An 11,997-nucleotide genomic window follows, 5' to 3' on the forward strand; every position below is an offset into this window, starting at 1 on the left:
TCAGCTTGTAGTACTGCACCTAATGGAAAGTCTGTGATAAAATAATAGTATATACTAAAAATGCATATGTTATAACATAAAAATCCATAGGGCAAAAATTACATATAAGCCTCTTAGCTGCACTTTAAACCAGAAACAAAATAAGAAACTAGCAAAGTGTGTGTGTGTGTGTGTGTGTGTGTGTGTGTGTGTGTGTGTGTGTGTGTGAGAGAGAGAGAGAGAGAGAGAGAGAGAGAGAGAGAGAGAGGGGGGGGGGAAGGCCTTTATCTTTTGAGTACCAGTAGAAACTAAAAGATATTTGGCCACTTCATTTAGTGATAGAATTCATCTGACAGCCTGCTTTACAAAAGTCATCTTCTTTTCATAATCCCTCCTTTCAGTGTAGTTTGATTTATGTGGAAAGAAAGGCAACCCAGTGCAAAAGAAAAAGGAAATGCATTTAAATGTTCAGGTTAAGTAGGAGACTAAGTTAAGAGTAAAACCATGTTGCTGGATAAATGAGAATAAACCACATATCCACAGCAAAAAAAATCAACCAAACAAAAAACAAATAAGGTTTTGTATTCCCTTGACTAAAGCTAAAATTACAAAGTGCCAACTAGCAGGCTTTAGTTTGGAATCTGCTTCTCCAATCTTATCCACTTTTCTGGTGCAAGTTAAGGAACCTCTTCAAATATAGTTTTAGCACTTATGCCACCTGAAGCACACAATTCTTTCTTATCAACTGAATGCAGGGGAATCTATTCCATACAAAGTCCTGGCAGGTATAAAAGAAAAATGGAAACTTGCAGAAAGAAGCCAACTGTAAATCTACCTAGCCGTAAATTAAGGGAAAACATACCCTAAAAGGGGAGTACTAACTTGCCAGCAGATTTATGCCTGACTCAGATTCTCATGGATCCATCTCCGCCCAATTTAGTAATAAACTAATATGCTAAATTTGGACCTAAAACAGTATTGCATAGAAAGAATAACGCAAATATCAGAGGTAGGACTGGTAGACAACAGTGAGATTCTTCCTTCCTCATGCTTTAAACAGCCCTATATCACTGTGGGGTGCAGCCAGGAGAAGGATGGCACCATCATAAGGAATGGGTCTTGCAGCCAATTTATGCTTTCAGAAGACTCATCCAACACAACCCTATGTTAACTGTGCCTCTTCAGAACACATCTGCTACAATGGTTGATGTATCTGAAATGTTCCATCAGTGCATTAGAAACAACCAAACAAATGCCTCTTTGTATGAAGAAGAGTAATTTTCTCCCTAACAGACAAGGGAGCTTTGGACTTTTTTTAATGGAGAGGAATATTTAAAATGGCTGCTGCTACCACTACTATCCTGTAAGGAATGTATTCTGAACAAGGCTATTACAAAGTGCAATATGTATTCTGTAATGGTGTCTGTAGTAGGATGAGCTGAGTTTTTATAGTAAGAAATTATGCATGACAAAATATACTTAGATGATGGGCATACTGGCATAAAATCAGACAATTTCAAATTTCAAGGTTCCCCCAATAGGACCCTCTGTACTGAAATTATATAAAATAAATATTTCCATCTATCCAAGATTATTTACAGAGCTCAATTTTCAAAATGGTGTAAACCAGTAATATACAAGGGATAAAGATCATGAAATTACACATTGTAATAGCTTTGAAAATAGCTGAAATAGCTATATCTGAGACTTGCATTATACTATATCAATCTATACTCAAGACTTATCCTTAAAAGTACTTTAAGCATGCTTCCCTGCAGGTAGTACTCTCTACAATCAATCAATTCATATTGTCTTTAGGACAAATATGTTAATCTCCCACCTGCTTACAAGATACCAAAATATCAGCAAAGGTGCAAAATAACAAGGAAAAAAGGAACAATAACAAAAAGTTTGTCGGCCTAGAATCAGGGCTGGGTTTCTACCAGTAGACAGAAAAATTTTGAGTAGATATCTACAAATTTTTCAGAGGCCAAAAATCTGTCTGAGGGAAAACAGATGGCTTTTCTGCAAAAACTCACTCAAGGAAATCAATCTCCTTTTAATAAACATGTATATAACATAGGATAAGAGAAATGCTAAATGGCTGGTGAGCTTTTAAAACTAAAGCTTCACAGCAACATCAAAATAAGCCAAATTGCAGTGATAAGGAAGGAAACCCTGATTTTTTCTTGGCCCAGTGAAGCTAAACTTAGGTTTAAAGAATGGTCTAGCAAACCTGATGAATTTGACCATAATCAGTCATTCAGGTATTCTAGACAAAGGACTGGAATGCTTGAGGAGTGGGAGCAAGGTATCCTCTGTTGCTCTCCAGATGTGTAGTGATCTTCTGATAAGAATAATCTTTCATGTGAGTAAAGACTCCCACAAGATCTGTAAAATTGAAAAATCTGGAGTTTCCATTGAAGTGAAAAGGCTACACATGCAGAAGATCCTATCCAGTTCAGACTTTTGTTCTCTACATATGTACAGTTATGAGGGATGGGGTGCAGAATTTGGTGTGTGTGTGTGTGTGTGTGTATGTATATATATGTGTGTGTGTGTGTGTAGGGAAATGCCTTCCTGAAGAAAAAGATCTTTGACTCCTTGTGGAAGGACAGCAAAGATGGGGTCAGCCTAACTTCCTGTGGGAAGGAGTTCCAGAGTCTGGGAGCAGTGACAGGGAAGGTCCTCTCCCGTGTCCCCACCAAGTGCGCTGGTGAGGGTGGTGAGACTGAAACAAAGACCTTCCCAGATGATCTTAATGCCTGGGCAGACTAATGGAAAGAATTACGGTCTTTTAGATAACTTGGACCCAAGCCATTTCTGGCTTTATAGGTTAGAACCAGCACTTTTAATTGTGCCTGGATATGAAGCAGCAGTCAGTGGAGCTTCTGTAACAATATGTTCTCTGTAATCAGTCCTAGCTAGCTATCTGGCTGCAGCATTTTGCACCCACTGGAGTTTCTAAACTCCAGTCGCACATCGAGTGTATTACAGTAATCTACCTGATATATAACTAGGGCATGTGTCACTGTGGCCAGATCAGGCCGCTCAAGAAATGGGTGAAGCTGGTGCACTAGTTTTAACTGTACAAAGGTACTCCTGGACACAGCTGAAACCTGGACACACAGCTCAGAAACAAATCCAGGAACACCCCCCCCCCAAACAGAGTACCTGTGTTTTTCAGAGTGAGTTTAACCCCATCCAGCACCGGCTGCAATTCTATTTCTTTATCTGCTTTTCAACTGACTAGGAGCACCAATAACAGTCATGTATCCAGTTCCTCTCCACATCTTCAATAATATCACACTGTTCTGTGTGTTCTACATGGTCTGAAACTATTGATGGAGAGAGGAGCAGAATGACACAGAATTTTATAATTCAATAGAATATACAATCAGCATCATTTGTGGATCAACTTCCTCTCCTCTCCAATATTTCCTTGGCCTGTCTACTTCCATCTTTATGCAAGCCAATTCTTGAAGCCTGGGTTTTATTTTTGATTTTTTTTTGTGGTAGACATTGAGTTCAGCATTAAGTAATACACAAGTTTTTGTTTAATTTTACTTTAATTTTTGTTTCAAATTAAGATTTGTTTTAAAAATGTAAGGTGGCATTTTCCATCTTTTAACAGATCTTTGAGACTACATAAAAAGGAACAAGTAAAACACAGAATCTCAGATCATGGAGGCTATAGTTTTCCACATATCAACACTGGAACATCTATTTTTACTCTACTTGGGAGCATTCTCTTTTATATCTGAGGATCTATCCAAATACAATAAAGAATGCAATTTGCATTTTACCTTTCTGCCTGGAATGAATAAGAAAAGAAAATGACAAAAAAACCAAGCAAGGATTCTTGTAGCACATCCTTAATCCTTGCATGAAAACTCAGAAATAGATACAGTCCAATGAAAAGGTCTGGAATGTTTGGAAGGTTAAAATCTGTTTTTGGAACAGCCAACATACATGGTCAGATTGCATGCAGATAAATTCACCACTGACAGCACTGTCAAAACTTAAAAACTTTGTCATCAATCTTGAGTGGGAGATCAGAGAAGATGGCTTAATTAAATAATTATCTACTGTTTTAATTATCAGTGGATCTGCCTTCTAATACATATTGCTACAAGTATCAAAATGGATGACTATGGGTGATACATTTAAGGGAGGAAACAGGAAAAACCAAGTGTATTGCTCTTTTCCCCATATTTTTGGGAATGTGTGAAGGGGGTAATGTATCTCTCATGAGGAAGCACTTGACATTCGATGCAAAGACAACTTGTGCTTCTTTCTTGCTAGAGAAATATATGTATAGCTCACCCTTTGTTACCCCAGAAACCTGAAAACTGGAGGCACAACTCCATGATTCCCATTTCAATGCTTTCATTTAACTTGGGCACCAAAGACTCTTTATCAAATCTCTACTGAAGAAATATATAATGCTAGGCATTCACATAACACTACAGGTTGTTTGCTTTTAGGCCACCTGAAAAGTTTTTAAATTGATTTCAGAACCATCAAAAGAGTCCTTCACCTGATTTTCTCTTGTTCAAAAGGCAGTCCTTCTGAACTATGAATAGATGCTAATTAGCCTTCTTTGTATTACTTAAATAAAGAGAACTGCAGTGTATCTATGAAGGAGAAAATTACAGCTCAGGTGTCTGTTAACTTACCGTCATTTCTGAACTATCAATCTTGATCATTTTTATTTCCCCCCCATGCCCCCACCTCCAGCCAATTTAGCAATAATATCTAATATTGTTCTTGATGTGCAGAAGTCAGGACAAGCAGTACTGTTTAGTAGAAGGATGAGAAAACCTTGTACATAGAATATTTCAGCTATTAGTATTAATTTAGCTGGGGGGTGGAGAAGGATAACATTTAAGCCACACCCCTTTTGTGTTGGGCGCACAGTGATGTTCCAATCCTGACAGACCCTGTGAGGTACTGCTGCAGCCTAGTGGCATTCTAGGGCATGGAATCCAACATTTTTGTTTCAAATCTTTCTCTCCACAGAGAGAGTAAAGGGGCAGTAAGTCATAACAGCAAGAAGCACAGAGAAAAGAGACATACAGATAGCAAGACTCCATTCTCTTTTTCCTTGAGATATCACATTGAGATCAGGAAATGACTTTCTGAGTGCCAGAGGTGGTTATCATTCTTAAATTAACCTTCTCTGCCTTCTGTATGGAGTCCCTTTAATGAGAACGATAAAGCAATATAGTCTTTGTTTAACAGCCACATTCACTGCCAGGGCTCCCTGGACTGCTTTTAACTTAACAGCAAATTACTTTGGCTGGCACTGTAAGAGCAGTGATATCCAATGTGTATCTAGGAACTATCAGCAAAATGCAGCATTTTCAATTTTTTAAAAAATACATTTTGTGTTCAGCATTTGTTCAGTTTTAAACTTATGTGTTGCTGTACAGAAAACTGTCCTGCATACATCTGAAATAGAAAACAAGGGACACTCTAAAGTAAAACCAAAACACTATCCAAGTACTACTGCACATAACCTTTGGCATAGCATATCTACAAACTATGCCTTTGATACTCATCTTTGCCACCAAAACTTATAAGCACAAAATGGAGAAAGAAGTGACAATACAAAATTGCAAGTGAAGCAAGCAAAATAAGCTGCATTCCTTTGAAATCTACAGCTACCCCCTCAATCAATCATATGGTACTGCAAACATGTATATGAAAACTATGTGACATCATTTGTTTTGACTCTCTCTCTCTCTCTCTCTCTCTCTCTCTATCTCTCTCATATAATTAACCCCACCTTTAAAAATATCATCTTGCTATTAAAAACTGAGTAAAAGCATAGATAAAGAGATATTGCATTAGGGAAAGTCAACTTGCCCATCCTCACCCAGAGACATACAATGGCTCCGTTTCGTTTGTCAGAGTAGGTTCAGAATTAATTAGTTGATTATGTTCCAAAATACAACGTCCCTCTCCATCAAACCATATTGACTCTTAAGCTAGTGGATTCTTTTCATCTCAGGAAAACCAAAATCATTTGAAATTTCTTTCCCATCCAGTTACATTTCCCACCTTTTTCATTTTTTCCCTATATACAATTTTGCTTTGAAACATTTTTCCCTAAACAATTACAGTAGAATAAGTGCTTTTAAATGAATATATTTTATAATGCATAATGTTCTGGAAACTGCATGGCTTGAATATCCAAACATTTTGGACAGAAGATAATCGTAAGAAAAGAGTTGGAAATGTAGTGATGAGCACCAAATCAACATTTGGCCACTGGTGTATGCAGTCTACTACCATTTAAAAAAATGCTTCTCTCATTCTCTCTCCCTCTTCTAGAACTGAGTCTGAATCATGTACCTCAAAGCTTTTCAAAAGTAAAAGATGTACAGTTTTGAATAGCATACATGCCATACACACACACCAGTTTTGTAACCAGAATAGAAGTAAAAGATTACTGTATAGGAAATGGCTCAATTTCTATGAAAGGAGAGAAAAGATGAAATGCCAGGTTCCTGGGCCACCATTTGCCACTGACTACACGTGCACTGAGTGGTGGTATCTTTTCTGCTAAAAGCTCTATTCAGTCAAGGTGGCCACAGCTGGCATCATAGTGCACATTCACTTGCTATTAATTTCTGGAGTACAGCAGCCAAGAGCAGCTGACAATGCCACCAATGGTGACTTGTCAGCAGGAAAGACAGGGACTTGCAGCATGCTGCATTAATTTAACACCACATCAAATATGGATTTTATTGCAGCAGCGACAGGAAAGGCACATGCAACTCAGATTTGTATTGCCATGAATCTTGTTCTCTCTTTTGCTCTGACTCTCTTCTTTACTGTTGGCGAGTCCCTCGCCACAAAGTGGGACGAGTGCATGCTTAGCATTCTGAGTAGCTTCCACAAGCTCTCAATAAAAGATGCACAAGTTCCATCTGCCTCCATCAATTGCCCCCTCCATGACTTAAAGGGAGCTCTCTTTTGCAAAAAATGTGCACCAACATGTAGCAAGAGTTAGTATGCAAAAAAGGGACTGGATTCAGAGCCTTGTCACTGAGAAAGCCATCAGCAGTCTTGCAAGAAGGATGCTGTGAGGACTGGGCATGCATGTTTGCCATCCATGCCAGAATCATGAGTTACCCTGTCACAAAGGAAGGTTTCCAACTACAGTACATCCTGAAGGCTGTCCCTCTCCTGCTCCTTGCCTCCACATTCCTTCACAATCGCAAAACGCCAATGGCTTTCTTTTTTTAACCCCTTTTGTGTGTTTGTGTGTGTGTGCGCGTGTGTGTGTTTGGGGAGAGGGATTAACAGGCTGCACTAAACCCTGCTAGCTCCTTAATGGAACGCCTTTATAAATTGCACGGGTCTGTCATCCCTCAGCAAGTAAAAAACGCAGTCCAAGTGCAATACTACACACACACACACACACACACACACACACAACTTCTCTCCTGCAGCCACGTCCATCACCCACTGTTTGTAAAAGTAGCAGCTCTCCGAGATCTATATACATCACACAATTTTTTAAAAACAAATAAAGAGACAAACCACGACTATTAACAAACTCACCCAGAGACACCCCACCCCCGTTAAAAAAAAAAAAAAAACAACGCCAAGGGCGTCCTTACCTTCCATCGGCTGTGCCCAGCCACGTCGGGAAAATCTTGGATTATCTTCCTCCCTCTTTTGTTTTAGCAGCTCATCGCGTGTTATTTCGCTGCTTCAGCCCGTCGTTCCCCCCCCCCCCGGTTACACAAACACACACGGAGAGAGAGTCAGACACCGGCCCCTTCAGGTCGCTCTTGCTCAGATTTTGAATTCAGGCTTTTCTACTCCGAGCCCAGCGGAACTCGGGGCAGCCAAGGGGCAGCGGGCGACCGGGAGGCGATGTAGCGGGGCCGGGGGGGGGGGGGGAGAGAGAGAGGTCGGCGAGGCGAGCGGACGCCTTCGCCCTCCCTTCCCTGCCTCCCTCCTGCGCTCTCTCGGTCGCTCACTCGCGCTGTCCGGCCGGCTTGCATTCAGAGCGCCTCATTAAAATCATGCCAATAATAATACAATCGACGAAAAAGAGGAAGAAGTCGCCACACAGCAAGCCAGAGAGGGAGGAAGAGGACAGGAGAGGTTGCGGTGAGGGAACCGCCGCCGCCGCCTCAGCAGTTGCGAGTAGAAGGTTCCCCACTAGGACTGGGGGGGGGGGGGGCGCGAAAAAAAAGGCGGCTTTTCCCGGCTCCCGGTGATTTGCAAGTGAATATGGTGGGAAGGAGGGCTTGCCGCCGAAGATTCGCCGCCGCCGCCGCCTCCGGTCCTCTCGCTCTTGACAGAATGGTTCTCTCTGTTCACTTGGCGGGTCCAGGGTGCTGAGCCTCGTCTCTTCCGTTTGCCATCATCACAGCCACACAGCCAGAACACCCTCCACGCGCTCCTGTTGGAGGTGGGGGGCGAGTGGAGGGGGTGGTGGTGGGTGCTGGATAGATGTTAGGCTTTTCTTTTTGTTGCGGTTGTTGTTCTGACTTTGTTTATTATTAATTTATTTCTCTCGCCCGGCGCCGCTTTCGCTCGTCGGCGAATTGCCCCCCCCCTCCTTACATAGACACACACACACACAACCCACACACAGAGAGAGACTGCAGCACTCGTCGTGTCAAAGGTGTCAACCGACCGACCCAACCTCTCCCCCGCCCACCCCCTCAAGTAAAAAAGAACAGAAAAGAAAACCTTTATCGCCAGGGCGACAAATTGAATTACAGCTCTCTCAGAGAGGTGATGCCGAAGAAACGGGCTCTCCGTTTTCTGCCCGGTCCATTAGAGACACAGTCTCTCTTCTTCTCAGCCTCCTCGGCTCTACTACGATTACAGGAGGAGGAAGCGAAAGCCCTCCTAAGATGGGAATGGGTTGCATTTCCCCCCCCCCCGCTTTCTTTTTCGTGTGACTTATGGGAGGAAGCCCAAAATTATTACATTTAGACCCAGCCTTATTTCTTGCGGGTGGTGGTGGATCATACAGCTGATCTCTGGCATCACATGGGGGGGGGGGGCTGGTCACCTTAGTGGGATCACTGCCCTGCAGCTTTCCTATCTGCAGACGTTAGTAGTCCCTGGAGCAGATTTATATCTACAACAGTTGATGCACCGAATAGAACCCGACGAAAGACTCCTCTGGGTCATCCTGAACCCCAGCTTACAAATGGAAGAAAGGGGAGTGGACAACTTTGTAAAATTTGGGGCGGGTGAGGAGGGAGAGAGACGGACGCTGCAAACACTCCCCTAAGAGTAAGCCAAAGGATGTCAGTATTGCTCCATCCACTCTGTGCCATGAGGGATTTTGGCTGGATGTTGGTGGGTTTTTTTTAACTGTTTAAAAATATGAGAAATGGTTCAAGTTTCCACTTTAAAAGGGAAGGATTTTTCCCCAGACCACACAGGGTTGTAAATTACAATGATTCAATAGCTCCTCAACAAATAATTCAAATTGGGTGATGTGCATATTTAATTACTTCATCTATATGAGTCTGGGCAGGGTATTTAAACCCTGCTTCACCTGGCCATAAAAGACCCTCAAGTCAGCTCACAAAAAATAATAGTGATAGGAACAAAAATAAGTTTTAAAAGTGTTTTGAATAAATGATAAACGTCAAAGGATGGAGTAAAGTTAATAGGATAAAAGGATGGGAAGAACAAAACTAAAGCCTCAAAGCCGTGTGTGTGTGTGTGTGTGTGTGTGTGTGTGTGTGTGTGTGTGTGTGTGTGTGTGTGTGTGTGCGCGCGCACGCGTGCATGCGTGCACACATAACTGGTGGCCTCTAGACCAAATCTACCCCCCCCCCCCAATAATACTCATCATGAATGCTGAGACAAAAATAAGATATAGAAGTGTCATTTGTAGTAGTTGGTAATTGCTGATAAGATACCTTTCGAGACAAGATTGGTACCTTGGCAAGTTTCTTGATCTCTTCTCAAAGCATCCCTCTGACAAATTTATTCATGACTAGATAATCAATAGGCAACTACTCTGTCCCATAATATGTTGTCCTTCCAGGCTGATAAGGCCATTCTCCTATGTGCTTTTACTCAGACATTCCACTGAGTTTTACAAGACTCACAACTAAGCAGATACATAATGGAAGCCTGAACTAAACAAGTATAGGCATCTGCACTTCCACTTATGGAATAATGAAAAGTCCATGAGAATATTTCTGCTGTGACTGATCCATGGTACTGTAGAGTGTATATGTTTGGAGGGAAGTGTTAGATCTTGTCAAAACAAACAGCTACACCTTCTGGATATACTTTTAAGAAAATACTAAAATGATCGTACTAAATTTATTGAGAAAGAAAGAAAGAAAAAGAACGAACGGGAAGGGACCCTTTGGATCATCGAGTCTAGCCCATGTCAAGGGGGCTCAGTGTGGAACTGATCTTCCAACATTTGCCTCCACAGCCCAGATGCCTAAATCACTAAGCTATCCAGCTGTTCATGATGATGCCATTGATAAAGAATTTCTACTTGGAAGTAAGCTCCATGAAGTTCATTGGAACTTAATATTCATGTAAAGGATTACAATGTGGTATAATAGATAGATCTGAGACCTGAAATCTCATAACACTTTTGAGGGAGTAAGGATAATTGAATACAGCAACACTTTGTAGTACGTGTTACAGAATTGTACTCTTGGACTTGGAGTGGAAGTTCAAATCTTTGTTCAGCCAATAACTCACTAGATGGCCTTAACTAAATTTTTATACAGTTAACTCTGAGAAACGAAAGATATAAGAGTTTGAGGATAAAATTGGAAGTATTCATATAATCTTCTCTGAGCTTCCTTCAGGGAAGGCAGGAGTACAAATAAATATAATAATTCAATTCATATCTGATAGATTTCTGGGAGGACCCAAGGCAGCTCATGACAAGATTGACAAAATACAGTGAACTCACAAAAATGCAAATACTAAAAGTCACTTAGAAAATATTATTTAAGGAAGTACAATAGAAACAAGTAACTAAGAAAAAATGTGGTTAAATTTCCTTCCTCAGCTGTGGGTCAATTACCAATAGCATGTTTGATAATAGAAATACTTCTATAGCACTCTTCATCTTCCAAAATAAAATGCACACATGTGTTTGATACATTTAAGCAAAAGAGCAATGACTGAGATATTTGAAATGGTAGTTGGATGAGACGAATTCTCTGAGGAAAGCCCAAATACATACTCAATACCACATTTCTAACAGAACTCCTACCTCCTAAGTTGTGCCAGCTCTTTATTCCAAAACACATTTCCCCTCCCCCCCAAAAAATCTTGTTCTTGTTTTCTCATAGAGACACTTTTCTTCAAGGACCCAAAGCCACTTGCCAAACCCCATGCTTCTAGCTCTGTGTTGCATCAGTCATAGGAACATACCTGAATTGTTCACCTCTATAAATCGTTTCTCTCCATTTACCTGAAGTCGGGCATTAAATGGCTTTTTTGTAAATTCTCTCCAGACAGAGTTAGCCATGTGAATTCCTTCTGAAGCAACAATCCCCATTCTGACTCTGCTTCATAAAGGCAAAAGACCTGCACCCTTTCTCTCTGTAGTGTGAGGTGGAAGCAGCCTCTTAAAGTGACAGCCACATTGCCTTTTTTGCTGTAGTAGACAAGATGCTGTAGGAGTTAAATAAAGTGTATGGTGAAAATACATTGGTCAGAAGCAAGAAGAACCAGCAAGTGATGGTTGCAGAACCAATTTTGATCCTTGCATGACCTCACAGTTTTCACTTCAGATACACAAACAGAATACAGACAAACTGCAGTTATAGCACTTTTTCTGCTGAAACCTGTGATTTAGAAAATATGTGTGCATAAAGATATATGTAGGTGATATATCTGTTTAGATAGCTACGTGTTTATATAGATACAGGTATCAATATATAAATAGAAATGAAAATGAAAATAAATATAGATATGGCCAAAATCCATTGGTTATGCCCACAAGCATAACACATATGGATTGATGTTGGAAGAGAATTGCCT

General features: G+C 40.9%; 1 protein-coding gene across 6 annotated transcripts in view; it reads right to left on the reverse strand.

Annotated features, from left to right (window-relative positions):
• The window catches only part of CDH10 (cadherin 10), a 159,807-nt gene extending 148,197 nt beyond the window's left edge, over positions 1-11,610 (reverse strand). For 3 of the 6 annotated variants that reach the window (XM_078391726.1, XM_078391725.1, XM_020801261.3), the window contains exon 1: positions 11,386-11,592. The gene's annotated coding sequence lies outside the window, so the exon portion shown is untranslated. Of the gene's footprint in view, positions 1-7,613; positions 7,863-11,385 lie in introns of those variants that run through there. The other 3 variants (XM_020801264.3, XM_020801260.3, XM_078391724.1) reach the window with 2 other exon arrangements.
• Between the last annotated feature and the right edge of the window lie 387 nt (positions 11,611-11,997).

The sequence above is a fragment of the Pogona vitticeps genome, chromosome 4 (genome assembly GCF_051106095.1).
Source record: "Pogona vitticeps strain Pit_001003342236 chromosome 4, PviZW2.1, whole genome shotgun sequence".
Lineage (NCBI taxonomy): Eukaryota > Metazoa > Chordata > Lepidosauria > Squamata > Agamidae > Pogona > Pogona vitticeps.